Source organism: Ranitomeya imitator, chromosome 5 (genome assembly GCF_032444005.1).
Source record: "Ranitomeya imitator isolate aRanImi1 chromosome 5, aRanImi1.pri, whole genome shotgun sequence".
Classification (NCBI taxonomy): Eukaryota; Metazoa; Chordata; class Amphibia; order Anura; family Dendrobatidae; genus Ranitomeya; species Ranitomeya imitator.
In genome coordinates, this window is record NC_091286.1 from 298,712,670 (window position 1) to 298,728,373 (window position 15,704).

The following is a 15,704-nucleotide window of genomic DNA, read 5'->3' on the forward strand; positions in this document are numbered from 1 at the left end:
ATTGACATCTCTCGTGTTGGAGCCATGATTCATGTCAGTACACTTGGTGCAACAGCTGTGATCACTCCTTTTTAGATAAAGGCTAACGAGCAGATATAATTTGATGCAGGTGTTAGTTTTGGGAATGAAAATTTACAGCGTGATTCCATAATGTTTTCCCTCATAATTGAGTGGCTCCATTTTACCCTGTGCTTGGTTAAAAAAGTAACCATTACGGACTACCACATTTTTTTGTTCATGATTTCTTTTAATGTTTCTTAAAGCCAGAAAGTTGCCATTTGAAATTACTTAAGTTTTGTGCCATTTCTGTGATCTGCTTTTTTTCTACAAAATTAAACAACTGACTGAACATCCTCCAAGGCCGGTGATTACATAATTTTTGCCAGGGGTTGTATTTCCAGGATAACCTGGATTGGTCTATTTAAACAATGCTGTCTGGGAATGGATGATGAGCCATGTTGTGCCCTTTCAAATACCTATGTCTTCCTATACAGACAATAGGAAATAATTTGCCTTGTACAGACCAATTGTTAAACCCCTCTTTAAGTTCAGAATGAAGAAGCTAAGGTGCCAGGATTGACACCTCCAGCAAAAGCCCCTTTGTGCTTACAATACTGGTATATTCAGTTTCACCCTTTTGTCAACTAAAGGTAACTCTTCTTCTGCTGTTATCATTTCCTTTATTGATTTATATATTTCCTTCAACCCTTCCCCCTTTTGAACATTTTTCGGAGTTTGACTTGTCAGCTCCCTAGCATGTATCCAGTCCCGGCCCCCCTTGGCGAGATAAACCATCAGAATTAACATGATCAATTCCTTATGCTGAATTGTAAAATCATATTGCTGCAAAATCATATGGCTGCAGTGTCTGCCGCACCCTCACAACTACTAAACACTCCTTTTCAATTGTGGCATAAACAACCTCTCTGGGCAGGAGTTTCCTGCTTATATAGAGAATTGAGTGCTCTTCGCCTTGTTGTTTCACCTGCTGTGTTTAGTCTCTGCAGCTAAGGCACCTAAGACAGAGGCACAAGGTGTTCCTTCCAGGAATTATTAAAAATGGCTATATCATGAAAATAAGCAACTGGAAAACCATCAAATCTCTAAGTAGCTGAATAACCAACCGCTGGAAGGTGGCATGCGCTTTTTTCATACCAAATGGCATCACCAGAAACTCAAGCAGACCAAATAGTGTTATAAAGACATACCTCTCTTGTGCCTCTCTTGTTATGAGTATCTGCTGATATTCCCTACTTAAGTCCATAATGGTCAGGTAAAACCCACTAGCCAGCTGTTCTAACAGCTCCTCTATCCTTGGCATGGAGTAGGCGTCAAATGTTGTAAGTAAATTTAAATTCCGCTTATCTACACAAAACTAGGTGGTATGGTCTTTTTTTGGGACAATGACTATATGTGAAGGTGAGACACTGCGATTTTTGTATTACACCAAGGCATAGCATCTCCCAGTCTGTCACTTCATGATTGCTTTCTCCTCCGCTGATATCTGGTAAGCGGATTGCCTCACAAGGGAATGAGTACCAGTATCTACATGGTGACTTGCTAAATGAGACCTCCCAGGTTTCCTTGTGAAGACATCTATGAATTCACTGAGGCACCCCGAGTAGCTCTGACTGTGGAATAGCTCAGGGTTAATCTTTAACTCCTGGGACTCCATATACTGAGCCCCAGCCCCCAAGTCTAGCAGCAGGTCACCCTCCTCGGGTATGGTGTAGACAGGTAAGACACAAGCCTCCCTGTCATGATGAGCTTTTAACATAGTCACAGGAAATATCTTCCGATGCTGTGTATGGTCATCTAGGGTCACCACAAAGTTAACATCATTTAAATCAGGGGTGTCAAACTGCATTCCTCGAGGGCCGCAAACCATGCGTGTTTTCAAGATTTCCTTAGCTTTGCACAAGGTGCTGTAATCATTGTGTGTAGGTGATTAAATTATCACCTGGGCAGTACAAGGAAATCCTGAAAACATGACCTGTTTTCAGCCCTTGAGGATTGCAGTTTGACACCCTTGATTTAAATGCTTATAAATAGTGTACCGACCCTCCCATGCGGCTTGCAACACCCAAACCTTCTCCCCCTCCTCATAGGCCCTCAGTCTAGCATTACAGTCATACAAGACCTTTTGGTTGATTTGGGCCTGGGTCACATTGTCATGAGCCATGTTGCTCCGTTTCTGCATTCCGAGTCTCAGTACATACATATTCCACCACAGAGACTCCTGGAGTTTTGGGCTCATCCTCCCAACAGAGTTTAATAAATAAAGAAGCCCTCTGACCCTTCTCCCATAAACAAGTTCAAAGGGGAAGAATTCTCTAGAGGATTGAGGTACTTCTCTGTATGCAAACAAGAGATAAGGGAGGTTATGTTCCCAGTCTTTCCCTTCAGTCTGTGGTCTCTTTATACAGCCTTCCCTGGTCCTAATATATCCGGTCCTTGTCAGCCCCAGAAGAGAGTTGGTCTGCAAGGGATCTCAGCTACTCGAGACTGACATTGGTTAGCAGTGCTTCCTGGGAGCTCCAACTAGTAGTCTGCAGGTCCCGGCCTAGTGGGATTGATAGACCCTGGTCAGATTCTGCGTCTGCTATTGGGGATCCCATTAGGTCTACCACGTGGCCATAGTAGGGCCCTCTTATTCTGGAGGTTCTTCCTGAGACTCCTCATGTACTCATTGCAGTTGAGTTTTAGCAGCAGCCTGACTGCTGGTCACAGCTGCCACATAACATTCTTGCACATCTGTGCACTTTCCTACATCATACAGGCCATCAGATTGGTCACTGGCTTCCACTTTCTCCATAACATTCATTTGCAAGGCATGGCCATAGTGGCATACCATCCTGCCCAGGTCCATGCCTATCAGCACATTCGTAGGGATGGTGTCTGATACACCCACTGCCCTTAATCCTTTCCCTGCTCCCCAGTCCAGATACACACAGGCCATGGGCAGGGCTGGTCCCCCCCAACTCTAGTTACAAATATTGTCTTTCCTGGAATTATATCAGCAGGGGTCACAAGTTCTGGATGCACCAGAGTTACTTTGAGTGTCTTTGAGGCCAATGGTAATTTTATTGCCCACAGTGACAGATTGACAGTTCTCCTTATTCCTCAAATCAGAGCCAGCCACAAATAAGATGGAAGGTGCAGGCCCCAGCGGCTAGGTGGTCATACTGGGGCCTACAGTAGGGTTCAAAATTAGAAGTCTAATATGACTAACCAGGTTAATCACTGTTTTGGTATGAATTATATTCCCACATGTCAAACAATTTACCAGTTGTTGCAGTAGATTCTAAGAAAACAGACTCTGTATTCATGATCTGCATGTTTTTGAGTCTGCGTATTAGAATAATTAATTGAAAGGGGGTGTGTTCAAAATAATAGCAGTGTGGAGTTCAATTAGTGAGGTCAATCATTCTGTGAAGAAACATGTGATTCAGGTGGCCCTTATTTAAGGGTGAAGCCAGGACATGTTGTACATGCATTTCTTATTGAAAGCTTGAGAAATATGGGTCATTTGAGACCTTGTTCAGAGGAATAGTGTTCTTTGATTAAAAAGTTGACTGGAGAGGGTAATACAGAAGTGCAGACAATGATAGGCTGTTCATCTAAAATTATCTCCAATGCTTTAAAATGGAAAGCCAAACCAGAGAGACATGGAAGAAAACTGAAGACTACCATTCGAATGGATGGACGAATAGCCAGAATAGTAAAGGCTCAGCTAAAGATCAGCTCCAGGATGATCAAAGACAGTCTCAAGTTCCCTGTAAGTAATATAGCAGTTAGAAGACCCTTGTGTGAAGCTAATCTCTTAGCAAGAAGTCCCGCAAAGTCCCACTGATTTAAAAAAAAAAAACATATACTGAAGTAAATACAATTTGCCAAAAAACACATAAACTGGCCTAAAGAGAAATGGAGAAACATTTTGTGGACTGATAAAAGTAAAATTTGTTCTTTTTGGGTCCAAGGGCCGCAGACAGTTCGTCAGACGACCCCCAAACTCTACATTCAAGCCACAGTACACTCTGAAGACAATGAAGCATGGTGGTGCAAGCATCGTGATATGGTCATGTTTTTCCTACTATGGTGCCGGACCTATTTACTGCATAACAGAGATCTTGGACCAGTTTGCATATATTAAAATACTCGGAGAGGTCATGTTGCCTTAAGGTACCGTCACACATAGCGACGCTGCAGCGATACCGACAACGATCCGGATCGCTGCAGCGTCGCTGTTTGGTCGCTGGAGAGCTGTCACACAGACAGCTCTCCAGCGACCAACGATCCCGAGGTCCCCGGTAACCAGGGTAAACATCGGGTAACTAAGCGCAGGGCCGCGCTTAGTAACCCGATGTTTACCCTGGTTACCATCCTAAAAAGTAAAAAAACAAACGCTACATACTTACCTTCCGCTGTCTGTCCTCGGCGCTCTGCTTCTCTGGTCTGGCTGTGAGCGCCGGGCAGCCAGAAAGCAGAGCGGTGACGTCACCGCTCTGCTTTCCGGCTGACCGACGCTCACAGCCAGAGCAGGAGGAGAGCAGAGCACAGCGCTGGAGGACAGACAGCGGTAGGTAAGTATGTAGTGTTTGTTTTTTTACTTTTAGGATGGTAACCAGGGTAAACATCGGGTTACTAAGCGCGGCCCTGCGCTTAGTTACCCGATGTTTACCCTGGTTACCAGCGAAGACATCGCTGAATCGGTGTCACACACGCCGATTCAGCGATGTCTACGGGGAGTCCAGCGACGAAATAAAGTTCTGGACTTTCTTCCCCGACCAGCGATCTCCTAGCAGGGGCCTGATCGCTGCTGCCTGTCACACTGGACGATATCGCTAGCGAGGACGCTGCAATGTCACGGATCGCTAGCGATATCGTCTAGTGTGACAGTACCTTTACTCTGAAGAGGATATGCCCTTGATATGGTTTTCAACAAGACATTGACCCTAAACACACCAGTAAACGATCAAAATCTGGGTTCCAACCCAACAAAATTGAGGTTATGGCTTGGCCAGCCCAATCCCCGGACCTTAATCCGATAGAACACTTGTGGCGTGACATCAAAAATGTAGTTTCTGAGGCCAAGCCAACAAATGCCAAAAAAATTGAGGGATGTAGTCAAAGCATCCAGGGCTGGAATAACAGTTGACAGGTGCCAGAAGTTGGTTGACTATGCAATATATGTGTGAAGCAGTTATAAAAAAAAAAAAAAAACTATGGGTGTACAATTAAATTTTAGGATATTGATTCATAGGAATGCAAATAGTCAAAGAATAGCACATACTGTGACTTTGTAAAGACAAATGCAGACACTATTTTATTAACAGCCATTGCAATGCTCATTTTTTTTCTGTAAAGTAGTTAAATTTTATACATTTCTCCATGTTTTAAATTTGAAAGCGGTGTGCAATCTTCCCAATGCATGGAAATAAAAACTAGTATAAAGATTTTGTGATTAACTCATGTTTTTGAACTCACTGCTATTATTTTGCACACTACTGTATCTTCCTATCAGGACAAGCAACACTAACATGTGCAGCTTTGTTACACATAAAGCAGCAACGTGTATCAATAAAAGAATGTCTGATACCAGGGTCACCAGAGGGAGTGGATGAATTCCCTGGGGACCGGCTGGAGGGAGATGAGTCCTCAACTGGCTTACCTCCCTTCCAGCTGAATCCCAATGGCATCCCGTTGGTTGCATAAGAGTCAGCAATCTTTGCAGACTGATATTTGGCTTTTGATCTCACACAAATTGTCGTACATCCATAGGACTAACCCCCCCACCCCCGCCCCCTTTCCCAAGGAAAGTTATCGAAGTCTCCATCACAGGAAAGTTTTCCAAGCATGGTGTTCCCGGATTTATATGGGTAGCTGAGAACTGTTACCCCTTGGTAGTTGGGCCATCCGAAGCTGGAAATCTGTCTGACATTCTGCAGCAACAGCCTCTCTGCGAGATGCTCTTCCGCAGCAGCTTCTCTCTGTCTGTTTGTACTGTAGAAAACTCATATTCTCCTAGCTGTTGTAAAGCCATTTGTAAAGAAAAGTCCCTGCTCGCTCCAGAACTGTAGAAACCATGAGAAAAAATACGGAGTACTAAGTCCACAAAATATGTATAAAAATATATAAATTTATTTAATTAGTTCCATACAAATCAGAATAACAACACGTACAAAAAATAACAATCACAACAATAATAATAAGGGATCAGGTCAGCCACAGGTATATATCCAGCAAAGTAACATGAAATAAAGTGCTTAGTGCTCACATGTTAATCAGGGAAGCATCTGCGCTGTGTCCCTACCATTAGACACAGTGCCACATCACATAATCAAAAATTCAGTAACAGCACCTTTTCCGCACCTTGAGAAAGAGCAGCGAAACGCGCGTCGGTGGCGGCGATACACAGGTCCGGCACTACACCTCAGCATGGGTAAGCATCACCGCTAGAATTTGATCATATGCCATTGTGCTGTTACTGAATTTTTGATTGTGATGTGGCACTGTGTCTAATGGTAGGGACACAGCACAGATGCTTCCCTGATTAACATGTGAGCACTAAGCACTTTATTTCATGTGACTTTGCTGGATATATACCTGTGGCTGACCTGATCCCTTATTATTATTTTTGTGATTGTTATTTTTTGTACGTGTTGTTATTCTGATTTGTATGGAACTAATTAAATAAATTTATATATTTTTATACATATTTTGTGGACTTAGTACTCCGTATTTTTTCTCATGGTTTCTATTGTATGCAGGAGTGTCCTCTCGCATCGAGACTGCTTTAGGCAGTGTGTCAAATTGTGATGCATGCTCTAGGCATCCCATTATGTAAAGTGTTTCTTTTGGGTTGGAATTATATCGCTCCAGAACTGGCATGGTCTGTACCTCCAGAAGTTGCTTTTGGGAAAGGTCCATTGTGTGGCTCCTTTGAGTTGGGTTTTCACGTTGTCCTCTCTACTTAAAGAGGTTAATCGGAGCCTTCTTACTCTGCTTCTTGTACAGGGCTGTTAACGGATATGGCAGCTTTTTGCCAAATAAAAGAAAAGAAAAACGGGAAGGGGAAACTGTTTTGGAAGTGTGTCTACATAAGCACCGAGATGGACTTTGTAGAACTAGTACACTCCTCGCAAGGATGTTCTTTAATGCAGGGAATAATTGATTAAACCAAGTATTAATGCTCTAATAGAAGTAAATAAAACTATCCCACCATTTTCCACCAACTTGTCACTAACACACTTCTCAGCACATGACGTGGGGTGCGCCTGCATGGGTTAATATATCTCCTCTCAATCCAGCACTCAACCTCTGTTCTTGGCTATAAAGTGAGCATAAATCACACCCCGACATATTAAGCACACCCCGGTTTCTTAAGCTGCCTTCACTCATCAATCACACAGGGTGATGGGTCTCCAAAATATGTTACTGTCAGACAAACAAAAGGTCACACACTCTCTGCAGGACTATTGGATTCTTTTAGAGCAGGGGTGGGGAGCCTTTTTCCAGCCGGGGGCCATTTGGAAATTTCTGCCATCATTCAGGGGCCACACAAAAATGATTACCTTGAAAATTACTCCGGTATATTTAGTCAAACCATTAATTACGGTAACTCCCCCTTAACCCCTTAGCGACCGCCGATACGCCTTTTAACGGCGGCCGCTAAGGGTACTTAAACCACAGCGCCGTTAATTAACGGCGCTGTGGAAAAAGTCAATAGCGCCCCCCAGAGGCCGATTTTCTCCGGGGTCTTGGCTGCCGGGGGTAGCCGAGACCCCAGAGAACATGATTCGGGGGGTTTTTAACCCACCCCGCATTTGCGATCGCCGGTAATTAACCGTTTACCGGCGATCGCAAAAAAAAAAAGCGATCTGTTTTTAATTTCTCTGTCCTCCGATGTGATCGCACATCGGAGGACAGAGAAAAGGGGTCCCAGGTGGCCCCCCAATACTCACCTAGCTCCCCCGATGCTCCTCGTGTCTCCCGGTGGGCGCCGCCATCTTCAAAATGGCGGGCGCAGTGCGCCCGCCGGCCGGCACCGGGAGAATCTTTGGGGTCTCGGCTGCCGGGGGTAGCCGAGACCCCAAAGAGCATGATCGGGGTCGGTTTTACCGACCCCCGTTTTGCGATCGCCGGTAATTAACTGTTTACCGGCGACCGCAAAAAAAAAAAAAAGTAAAGTGTAATTCTCTGTCCTCTGATGTGATCGCACATCAGAGGACAAAGAAATAGGGGGATTCGGGGACCCTACAATACTCACCTGTGTCCCTGGATCCTCTTGCTGCTCCCCCTGGCCGCCGGCAGAAGAACATGGCGGACGCATGCCCAGTGCGCCCGCCATCTGTCTCCATCTGCCGGCCGGCAGGAGAACAGCAGTTGGGGCTAAAAGTAGGGGTAGGGTTAGGTTAGGGGTAGGGCTAGGGTTGGGGCTAAATTTAGGGTTAGGGTTGGGGCTAAATTTAGGGTTAGGCTTCTTTCACACTTACGTCGGTACGGGGCCGTCGCAATGCGTCGGCCCGACATACCGACGCACGTTGTGAAAATTGTGCACAACGTGGGCAGCAGCTGTAGTTTTTCAACGCATCCGCTGCCCAATCTATGTCCTGGGGAGGAGGGGGCGGAGTTACGGCCACGCATGCGCGGTCAGAAATGGCGGACGCGACGTACAAAAAAACGTTTCATTGAACTTTTTTTGTGCCGACGGTCCGCCAAAACACAACTGATCCAGTGCACGACGGACGCGACGTGTGGCCATCCGTCACGATCCGTCGGCAATACAAGTCTATGGGCAAAAAACGCATCCTGCGGGCACATTTGCAGGATCCGTTTCTTATCCAAAACGACGGATTGCGATGGAATGCCAAACGACGCAAGTGTGAAAGTAGCCTTAGGGTTAGGGTTGGGGCTAAAGTTAGGGCTAGGGTTGGGGCTAAAGTTAGGGTTAGAGCTGGGATTAGGGTTAGGGTTTGGATTAGGGTTGGTATTAGGGTTAGGGTTGGCATTAGGGTTACGCTTGGGATTAGGGTTAGGTTTGGGATTAGGGTTAAGGTTAGGGTTGTGATTAGGGGTGTATTGGGATTAGGGTTAGGTTTGAGGTTAGGGTTGAGATTAGGATTAGGGGTGTGTTGGATTTAGGGTTTTGATTAGGGTTATGGTTAGGGTTGACATTAGGGTTGTTTTGGGGTAAGGGTTGTGATTATGGTTAGGGTTAGTGATTAGGATTATGGATCGGGGTGTGTTGGGGTTAGGGTTGGAGCTAGAATTGCGGGGTTTCCACTGTTTAGGTACATCAGGGGGTCTCCAAACACGACAGCCAATTTTGCGCTCAAAAAGTCAAATGGTGCTCCCTCCCTTCTGAGCTCTGCCGTGCGCCCAAACAGTGGGTTACCCCAACATATGGGGCATCAGCGTACTCGGGATAAATTGAACAACAACTTCTGGGGTCCAATTTCTCTTGTTACCCTTGTGAAAATATAAACATGGGGGCTACAATATCTTTTTTGTGAAAAAAAAAATATTTTTTTTTTCACGACTCTGCATTCTAAACTTCTGTGAAGCACTTGGGCATTCAAAGTTCTCACCACACATCTAGATAAGTTCCTTGGGGGGTCTAGTTTCCAAAATGGGGTCACTTGTGGGGGGTTACTACAGTTTAGGTACATCAGGGGCTCTGCAATCGCAACATAATGCCCACAGACCATTCTATCAAAGTCTGCATTCCAAAAAGGCGCTCCTTCCCTTCCGAGCTCTGCCGTGCGCCCAAACAGTGGTTTACCCCCACATATGGCGCATCAGCGTACTCGGGATAAATTGGACAACAACTATTGCAGTCCAATTTCTCCTGTTACCCTTGTGAAAATAAAAACTTGGGGGCTACAATATCTTTTTTGTGGAAAAAAAAATATTTTTTATTTTCACGGCTCTGCATTATAAACTTCGGTGAAGCACTTGGGCATTCAAGGTTCTCACCACACATCTAGATAAGTTCCATGGGGGGTCTAGTTTCCAAAATGGGGTCACTTGTGGGGGATGTCTACTGTTTAGGCACATCAGGGGCTCTCCAAACACGACATGGCGTCCGATCTCAATTCCAGCCAATTCTACATTGAAAAAGTAAAACGGCACTCTTTCTCTTCCAAGCTCTGCGGTGCGCCCAAACAGTGGTTTACCCCCACATATTGGGTATCGACGTACTCAGGAGAAATTGCACAACAACTTTAGTGGTCTAATTTCTCCTGTTACCCTTGTGAAAATAAAAATTTGTGGGCAAAAAGATCATTTTTGTAGAAAAAATGCAATTTTTTTTTTCACGGCTCTACGTTATAAACTTCTGTGAAGCACATGGGGGTTCAAAGTGCTCGCCACACATCTATATAAGTTCCTTAAGGGGTCTAGTTTCCAAAATGGTGTCACTTGTGGGGGGTTTCCACTGTTTAGGCACATCAGGGGCTCTCCAAACGCGACATGGCGTCCGATCTCAGTTCCAGTCAATTCTACATTGAAAAAGTAAAACGGCGCTCCTTCACTTCCAAGCTCTGCGGTGCGCCCAAACAGTGGTTTACCCTCACATATGGGGTATCGACGTATTCAGGAGAAATCGCACAACAACTTTTGTGGTCTAATTTCTCCTGTTACCCTTGTGAAAATAAGAATTTGTGGGCGAAAAGATCATTTTTGTGTAAACAAAAGCGATTTTTTATTTTCACGGCTCTACGTTATAAACTTCTGTGAAGCACTTGGGGGCTCAAAGTGCTCACCACACATCTAGATAAGTTCCTTAAGGGGTCTAGTTTACAAAATGGTGTCACTTGTGGAGAGTTTCCACTGTTTAGGCACATCAGGGGCTCTCTAAACGTGACATGGCGTCCGATCTCAATTCCAGCCAATTCTGCATTGAAAAAGTCAAACGGCGCTCCTTCACTTCTAAGTTCTGCGGTGCGCCCAAAAAGTGGTTTACCCCCACATATGGGGTATTGGCTTATTCAGGAGAAATTGCATAACAATGCAGACATGTGGGAAATGTTATTTATTAACTATTTTTCGTGACATATCTCTGATTTAAGGGCATAAAAATACAAAGTTTGAAAATTGCAAAATTTTAAAAATTTTCGCCATATTTCCATTTTTTTCATAAATAATCGCAAGTAATATCGAAGAAATGTTACCACTAACATGAAGTACAATATGTCACGAAAAAACAATCTCAGAATCAGCGGGATCCGTTGAAGCGTTCCAGAGTTATAACCTCATAGTGACAGTGGTCAGAATTGCAAAAATTGGCTCGGTCATTAAGTACCAAATTGGCTCTGTCACTAAGGGGTTAATATAACCGCTGGAGCTGTGATGTTAGGTGATACCGTTCATGTTGCTTCTCACAGCTGCTTTTCCAGGGTTGTGTTGGCCAGAAGAGCAATCAACTTTTTGCATAAGTTTTGTAAATCATATACATCACCATAGGAGACGCTGGGAATACTATATGTACATCACATAGGAGACGCTGAGACAGCTGTATCTACACTGCGTGCAGAATTATTAGGCAAGTTGTATTTTAGAGGATTATTTTTATTATTGATCAACAATTATGTTCTCAATCAACCCAAAAGACTCGTAAATATCAAAGCTTAATATTTTTGGAAGTTCGAGTGGGTTATTTTTAGATTTGGCTATCTTAGGAGAATATCGGTTTGTGCAGGTAACTATTAGGCTATGTGCACACGTTCAGGATTTCTCGCAGAAAATTCCTGAGAAAAACCAGACATTTTCTGCAAGAAATCTGCATGCGGTTTTGCCGCGTTTTTTCCGGACACTTCCCAATGCATTTTGTAGTGGGAAATCCGCAAAAAAAAACGCAAAATTAGTGAGCATGCTTTGATTTTTTTCGCGGAAAAAAAAACGCATCATGTGCACAAAACATGCGGAATTCATTCTAAATGATGGGATGCTTATTGTATGCGTTTTTTTGCGAAAAAACCGCAACGTATGCACATAGCCTTACTGTGCAGAATTATTAGGCAACTTAATAAAAACCAAATATATCCCCATCTCACTTGTTTATTTTCACCAGGTAAACCAATATAACTGCACAAAATTTAGAAATAAACATTTCTAACATGCAAAAACAAAACCCCAAAAAATTAGTGACCAATACAGCCACCTTTCTTTATGATGACACTCAACAGCCTTCCATCCATAGATTGTCAGTTGCTTGATCTGTTTACGATCAACATTGCGTGCAGCAGCCACCACAGCCTCCCAGACACTGTTCCGAGAGGTGTACTGTTTTCCCTCCACTGGTTCTTTATGGGGTTCAGATCAGGTGAGCAAGGGGGCCATGTCATTATTTTTTCTTATTTGAGACCCTAACTGGCCAGCCACGCTGTGGAGTAGTTGGAGGCATCTGATAGAGCATTGTCCTGCATGAAAATCATGTTTTTCTTGAACGATACCGTCTTCTTCCTGTAGCACTGCTTGAAGAAGTTATCTTCCAGAAACTGGCAGTATGTCTGGGAGTTGAGCTTCACTCCATCCTCAACCCGAAAAGGTCCCACAAGTTCATCTTTGACACCAGCCCATACCAGTACCCCACCTCCACCTTGCTGGCGTCTGAGTCAGAGTGGAGCTCTCTGCCCTTTACTGATCCAGCCTCTGACCCATCAAGAGTCACTCTCATTTCATCAGTCCATAAAACCTTTGAAAAGTCAGTCTTAAGATATTTTGTGGCCCAGTCTTGACATTTTATCTTATGTTTCTTGTTCAAAGGTGGTTGTTTTTCAGCCTTCCTTACCTTGGCCATGTGCCTGAGTATCGTACACCTTGTGCTTTTTGTTACTCCAGTAACGTTGCAGCTGTGAAATATGGCACAACTGGTGGCAAATGGCATCTTCACGCTTGATTTTCCTCAATTCACGGGCAGTTATTTTGCACCTTTTTTGCCTAACATGCTTCTTGCGACCCTGTTGGCTATTTGCCATGAAACGCTTAATTGTTCGGTGATCACGCTTCAAAAGTTTGGCAATTTCAAGACTGCTGCATCCCTCTGCAATACATCTCACAATTTTGGACTTTTCAGAGCCTATCAAATCTCTCTTCTGACCCATTTTGCCAAAGGAAAGGAAGTTGCCTAATAATTAAGCACACCTTATATAGGGTTTTGATGTCATTAGAAAACACCCCTCCTCATTACAGAGATGCACATAATCTGATTTACTTAATTTGTAGTTGGCTCTCAAGCCTGAACAGCTTGGAGTAGGACAACATGTATGAAAAGTATCATGTGATCCAAAAAACAACTTGCTTAATAATTGTGTGCGCAGTGTATATCACATAGAGGGCACAGAGACAGCTGTATATATATATCACACAGGAGATGCTGGGACTGCAGGAGATGCTGGGACTGCTGGATATACATCACAAAGGAGACAGGGACTGCTGAATATACATCGCATAGTAGCTGCTGGGACTGCTGTACATACATAACATAGGAAATATTGACACTGATGTATATGCATCACAGGAGACTCTGGGATCATATAAATTACAGGAGGGGCTGGGGGCATAGACATCACAGGAGATACTGTGACATATTCATCACCGGGGAGGCTGGGGGGAATAGACATCACTGAGGGGCTATATACATCACTAGGAATCACAGACCGCACTGTGGGTATATATGTCCCTGGGGGAATATACATTACTGGTGGGGTCACATACAGCACTGGAGGCTAAATTTAGCATTGGGGATTATACAGCACTGGGGGTGATATACAGTACTCAGTGGGATATACAGCACTTTTGGGGCAAATGCAGCAGGGGGGACATCACAGAAGGGCACATAGCTGGGGGGCACAGAGATCACATGGGAGCAAAAATATCACAGGGGTACATAGCTCAGAGGGGGCAGAAAGCTGGGAGCCTCAGATCACAGGCGTGCATATAGCTAAGGGGCACAGATCACAAGGGGGCATGTAGCTGGTGGGCACAGAAATCACGGATGCATATAGCTGGGGGCAGTGAAATCACAGGGGAGTATATAGCTGTGGGGCAGGGGGCATATAGCTGGGTTGGCACAGGGATCACAGGAGGGCATATAGCGGCGGAGGGCACAAAGCTGGGGCCACAGATCAGATGGCACATAACTGGGCACAGAGATCACAGGGGGCATATAGTATGGGGGCACAAAGATTATATTGGGGCACATAGCTGGGGGGACAGAGATCACAGTGGGGTACTGATCACCTGACACAGAAATCACCAGCAGACAGGCACTGAGCTGCCGGCACAAAAATCGCTCTGGACTCTCTGGCAGCAGCTCCTCTTTCCGGGACAGGAGGACGGGAGAGCATTGGGCACTATCCCCCCCCCATCCCGGCGCTAACCCCACCCATCATGATGTCATGATTCATGTGCAGGCAGCATTCTGTAATGCGCTGCGTGCACTTGGGGGTTAAAGGACCAGCAGCGGGCAGGATACGGCTGCCACCCGAGCATTGCGGGCTCGGGACTTACCCGCGGGCCACATGAAAAATTGCCGTGGCCCGCGGGCTGGAGGTTTCCCATGCCTGTTTTAGAGCATTGTTATGAACTGGTGATTTAGAACCACAATGGACCTGGTGGTTAAGAGCACAGAAAATGACCTGATAGTTACTAATAACATAGGACGAGCTCTGAGACGTGGGAACTCTGCTGACCGCAATCTCTAATCCTATCACACCACACTAGAAGTAGCCGTGGAGCGCTCCTGACCAAACCTAGGCGCCTCGGCACAGCCTAAGAAACTAGCTAGCCCTGAAGATAGAAAAATAAGTCTACCTTGCCTCAGAGAAATTCCCCAAAGGAAAAGGCAGCCCCCCACATATAATGACTGTGAGTAAAGATGAAAATACAAACACAGAGATGAAATAGATTTTAGCAAAGTGAGGCCCGACTTACTGAATAGACCGAGGATAGGAAAGATAGCTTTGCGGTCAGCACAAAAACCTACAAACAACCACGCAGAGGGCGCAAAAAGACCCTCCGCACCGACTAACAGTACGGAGGTGCTTCCTCTGCGTCCCAGAGCTTCCAGCAAGCAAGACAAACCAAAATAGCAAGCTGGACAAAAATAGCAAACAAAGAAACACAAGCAGAACTTAGCTTATGCAGGGAAGACAGGCCACAAGAACGATCCAGGAGAGAGCAACACCAATACTGGAACATTGACTGGAGGCAAGGAGCAAAGAACTAGGTGGAGTTAAATAGTGCAGCACCTAACGACTTAACCTCGTCACCTGAGGAAGGAACCTCAGAAGCCGCAGCCCCACTCACATCCACCAGAGGAAGCCCATGGACAGAACCAGCCGAAGTACCACTCATGACCACAGGAGGGAGCTTGACCACAGAATTCACAACAGTACCCCTTCCTTGAGGAGGGGTCACCGAACCCTCACCAGAGCCCCCAGGCCGACCAGGATGGGCCAAATGAAAGGCACGAACCAGATCGGCAGCATGAACATCAGAGGCAACGACCCAGGAATTATCTTCCTGACCATAACCCTTCCACTTAACCAGGTACTGGAGTTTCCACCTCGAAATACGAGAATCCAAAATCTTCTCCACCACATACTCCAACTCCCCCTCAACCAAAACTGGGGCAGGAGGATCAACGGATGGAACCACAGGTGCCACGTATCTCCGCAACAATGACCTATGGAATACAT